The sequence below is a fragment of the Micropterus dolomieu genome, linkage group LG12 (genome assembly GCF_021292245.1).
Source record: "Micropterus dolomieu isolate WLL.071019.BEF.003 ecotype Adirondacks linkage group LG12, ASM2129224v1, whole genome shotgun sequence".
Taxonomy (NCBI): domain Eukaryota; kingdom Metazoa; phylum Chordata; class Actinopteri; order Centrarchiformes; family Centrarchidae; genus Micropterus; species Micropterus dolomieu.
The window spans coordinates 32,252,704-32,258,310 of record NC_060161.1 but is presented as its reverse complement, the minus strand read 5'-3'; positions in this window follow the sequence as shown (position 1 = coordinate 32,258,310).

The window sequence follows — 5,607 nt, the reverse complement described above, 5'->3', positions numbered from 1 at the left end:
TTCAATATTTTACCGGCTTTTCAGGGTTTAATTTGACTGTTTGTTATTCACAAGCCTTACTCCAAAATCTTCAAGATCATTGCTGATCTTTAGGTGGCTCTCAACATTTTGGGGGTCCACCAGTTGTCCATTTTCACCATCAAGAAACATCAAGCACATAAACTTCATCAAACATGCCACTTTTCAAGAGTTACGGGGTTATTTCACATCTTCATACCAGGTTGTTTTGGAAAATCTAAATGGCAATTTCAGCTATCACTCTTCCATTACTGCTACAGCATTCTTAATGCAGCTCTTTTGTGGTGTCTGGCATTGTTTTTGACATGGTTACAAAAGTATTTTCAAACCTCCAGTAGAAAAAGACAAATGTTCCAACAGCTTCTTCTACATGTGCCTCCCTTTAAATTTGTGTTTACAGAAGAAGGTCTCAATTATGTTTCATTTTTCTTTCTATCAGAGTTTCCACGCTAACTGACTATCTGCTGCAGTCTGAAATGACAGTGAAATAACTACACATTAGCCAGTCTTTCCGCGGCTGCCTCCTCACATCTCTGCCACATCAAATCAGTCCCATCATCAGTCTGCGCAACAAAACAGCCAGAGCCATAAAACAGAGGGAAATGGGAGCCGAAGCAGCACCGTCAATAAATGTTCTGCATGACTTCCCCTCAGACTGTGAGTCAGTGAAATGACCAGCTTCTATGGTAATTCTGAGACATTTGTTCCTGATGGACTGGAGAGAGTGGCATTTTCTGTCACAAAGGACTGTCAGCAGTTACAGGTTCCTGACTGCACTTCACATGGAGCTCAGCCATTTCATGTGCACCAAACCGTCGCAGCTACACAGGGACCCAAACACTTGCCTCGCCAGCTGGGCAGGTATTCTTTCCAGGTCAAACGTTCCAAACTTGTCCTCCTCTTTGACTAGAAACTTGCTGACATTTCTACGTACCTGTGCTAGTGATGACTCTCCCTCTGACTTCATGTTGCTACCAAAAGTGATGGTTTTTGCAGTAACATGGAGAGTCATAGGATTACAATAGCTTTCTGTGCCAGTGGGAAACATTTTCTACTCATAAATTACTATTATGAATTTACTTGACAATTTATACTTGGCGCTACCACAGTTGGTTCACAAAACAGACTAGCAATTATGTCACAGTTAGGGAGGGGTGAGAGAAATTGGCTGAACTGAATGTTGAAATCAAGCAGACACATTCAAACTAATTAAAGAACACTGCACTGGTAAATTGTCTTCTTTTAGACTAGTGAAGATAAAACATTGATTTTACTACACTTGTCTTGTGTCTGTAGAGATCTCCTAAATTCACTCAAAGTTAACATTAGATAAAGCCTCATTTGCATTATTAAACATGCTATTTCGGTACACTTCTTTTACAAAAATCAATAGTCTTAATGTAAGTAATCAACTGGGGCTTTTCCATGGTGATATACACTCACTGGCCACTTTATTAGGTACACCTTCCTAGTACTGGGTTAGACCCCCTTTTGCCTTCAGAACTGCCTTAACTGACCCTTCGCTAAGTCACATCCCCCTTTGTTACTGTTGCTAAGTCCTACAAAATAGCAAATTTACAGCTTCCAACACGTTCTCATCTCAGTGTAGCTGCGATGGTTTGCTCCACATGAAATGGTTAATTATAATTTAATGTTTGTTTCTTTAAATGTTGTTCTAATGTATTTCTTTGCCTTTTGTAAAGCACTCTCAATTCCGTCTGTATTTGACAAATGTTAAACAAATCAACGTGCCAATTTAGAATTTAGGCATTAAATAAAGTATAAAAATGTCTATTGCAATCTTGATAATCAAAAGCACAACACCCACAAATCATCTGTTGCTCTAAACAGACTTGGAAGCTTTCATCAATATCTATTACGACCAACAACACAACAACTCTGCCAACGGTACACCCAAACCATAATTACTCATTTAGCTGACGCCTTTATCCAAAGCAACACCTTACAATACCTATTTATGTCAGAGGTTGCCTCTGGAGCAACTAGGGATTAAGTATATTGCTCTTGCTGGTGGACAACCCACAAACCATCCAAGAGAGAGAAGCAGGACTCCTCCACAGACACAGATGAGCCCAACACAACAGAAGTTAATGTTAGACTCCCTGCGACTATTAAACACAGGAATCGACGAAGAAATAAAAGACGATGTTTGAGCCTCGGGTTTGCAGAGAGCCACACTGCAATAGTCGAAAAAGCCAACAACGTACAAGTCAAATCTGTCACTGAAGAAAACTTAGTGATGAAGGAAACCACATTTCAATTCAGTTAAATTTTATTTATATAGCGCCGAATCAGAGAGGGGGAGAGAGGGAGGGGGAGAGAGGGAGGGCGAGAGAGAGAAAGAGGGGACGAGAGAGAGAGGACGAGAGAGAAAGAGGGGGCAAGAGAGAAAGAGGGGGCAAGAGAGAAAGAGGGGGCGAGGGAGGGAGGGAGGGAGGGAGGGAGGGGGCGAGAGAGAGAGGGGGCGAGGGAGGGAGGGAGGCAGCCTACACAATATACACACAGAGGTACAGACAGTAAAGGTGATGTTGCTATAGACTAAATGAATAATGGTACAGATATATACAGTAATGTTTATGATAATAATTGTAATGTTAATGATTATAATAACAATAGGACTAGTAACAATAATTGTAGCAGAGGGTGTCGAGCAGAAACACGGGGGCAGCAGGTGACCCGCAACCACAGATCCAGACTCCACAGCAGGGAGACCTCTGGAAGGGCAGGTGCTCAAAGTATAAAAGGGGCACATGGAACAAGGATTTAAATAGGGCTGTTCTCAAAATATCGATCCAGAAATATATCGTTATGTATTCCTTGCTGACACGCGTATATGCTTCTGTATCGATACATCAGCAAATGCTGTGACACAGTTTTTAAAAAGAAACACAGGGAATACACAGCTCTAGCTTTAAAACAAGATGGGCTGACATAACTTACAGGGAACAGTTGCTGTTGAGGGGTTGCTGCTGATACTACTGGAGGTGATCTGTGACTAGATTTATTATAACAAACAAAGGATATATGAGATAATTAAACAAATATGCGACCATGACAAGATGTAAAGATTGCTGACAGTATTTGTGACTGGCTCATTATGACTGACCTGCCTCTGCCAAGGCTGACTGCTACGAGAAAATAAGAGGGAGACGCTCACAGAGACTGCTGCACACAGAGAGCTGCAGGTAGAGGAAATAAGATACCAGGTTAAAAAAATTGTGTGAAATAATCTGGGAAGGAAACAGTACTAGAAGAAAGGACTAGGTTAGCCAAGGCAGGGGTAAGACCGAGACAGATCTATAGACAGGTGTGTGTGTGTGTGTGTGTGTGTGTGTGTGTGTGTGTGTGTGTGTGTGTGTGTGTGCGCGTGTGTGTGTGTGTGTGTGTGTGTGCGCAATATTTTATATATTGCATTGTGAATCTGAGATATATTTGGATTTTCAATAAGATTGTCTGAAATCTATATAGGGCCATTTATTCTTCAGTCTTCACTTTGATATCAGGAATATCGTTTATTTTACATTAACACTGACATTTTTATCTGTATTTCCAGTTATATAGTTAACATAGTAGGTTTGCTGTTGTAAACACAGTTAAAATGTAGGCTAAATCTATTCCAATACTGTTCTGAATTAATGATCATTTAAAAAAGGGCAGATAAGTAGGCTATAAGTCGGAGGAATAAGTATCAGTTGGTATTACCAATGGTATTATAATTATTTTGAGGCACACTACATTTTTTATTAAGCAACTGTAATAATCCTAGTTCAAGTGAAAGGTTTTTAGTCAAATTACATAAAACAAATACCAGACCTCGCGACACCCGTGAAACTTTTCTCCCTCAAACAGCAAGAACGAAGTGAACAGAGCACCTGGTAATGTTATGTAAGTAATGTTAGCTGTCGGCACAGTGTTAGTCGGCAGCTGACGTTACTTCTACAGGCGACACACAATATACACAACTACTATGCTGCTCTCTTTGCGTCTTTCTAGCAAAATAAATCACACAACCCACAACGAGCACATTTAGGAAAACCCCTCTTACCGGCGGTGTCGGCAGTGGTGCTGAATCACTAACGGTGTCTGAACGGGAGGGCTCCTCACGGATGAGGTCATCCGATGAAAGGTCGTAATGTGGGTCATTTTATTTACTGCAAAAATATTATTCATTAATTTTACTAATAGTTTGATTGGGCCTTCACAAAAGGGCCTTTACAAATTTAAAAATAAATAAATAGACAATCTTTCATTGGCAAAAGGGCACTTTAGGCATCAAAGGGCAAAAGGGCAGGAACTCAAGCACCCATTGCACCCCCCTCTGCACGTGTCTTTCTCCACAGCCAGAAACACCTGCAGGAAGTCATAGGAGGAGAGAGGAGAGGGACGAGAAACGAGACTACGGTATAGGGGAGAAGTCGAGTTAGTAACATGCAATAATAGGATGAGGTTGTATACAGAGGGAGAGAAAATTCCTCTCAAGTTTACACGATATTTGCTTTAATTTGCGAGTTTCAGTATTATACCATGGAGCTAACCGTCTTTGTTTTAGTATTTTCTTTTTTAGAGGGGCTACAGAGTCGAGTGTCATTCGCAGCGAGCCTGCAGCACTATCAACAAGATGATCGATTTGGGAGGGACTGAAATTAGCATAGGAGTCCTCCGTTACTTTGTGACTAGATAATGTATTTATAGCTGATGGAATCGCATCCTTAAATTTAGCTACAGCACTATCAGACAGACATCTTGTATAGAAATTTTTGCCCGATGTCGTGTAGTTCAGCAATACAAACTCAAAAGTTATCGGATAAAGAGGGATTCTGTGGGAACATCAATAAATGTTCAATTTCAATACCATACACCAGGGGTATTCATTTAGATTTCAAAGAGGTCTAGTTAGAGAAAATTTCCTGAAGCAAAGGTCCGGAACATCAAAACGACGAACTTGCGTTATCATTCAGTACTATGACCTACAGTTGTATCAACACATGTTTTTAGTCAACAACGGACTGTCAAATCAAATAATATTTCAGTCAGGGATAATAAATAATAACTATTCAAATAATAAATTCTAAATTTAAGTAAACTAAAGTGCCTAATTGTTAGAAAAAATGTAATAAAAAGTGTAGCTTGAAGTGATGAAGTGTAGTCTTAACCAATTTTTTTTGTAATAAACACTCAACACATCATAACAAATGAACAGCTGTAATGCCTCCTCTTCTCTTTCATTTCCTCTTACAGAGCTACCACTTTCCTACTTTCTGTTGTTCAGTGAGAAACGTGAACTCCAGCTAGCATATTGGAGATCTATGAGATATTCTGGTTTTGAACTGCCCGTGGGAGGAATGTACATGTAAAAATCTGTACATTCTTGATTAAAAGTCATGTGAAATCTCTTTTATCTTTCGTCTCCTCAATTCGGGTGTGTTTCCAAAACGTCTCTGGTGAATCTCGCGGACTCGACTCGCAAGCATCGGTATGCACAGATTTGATTGGCTGAGCAGCGTCACATGAGACGATTGGAGCACATGCGATTGGTCTGTGAGTTTCCTGGTCCTCTAAACCAGTACA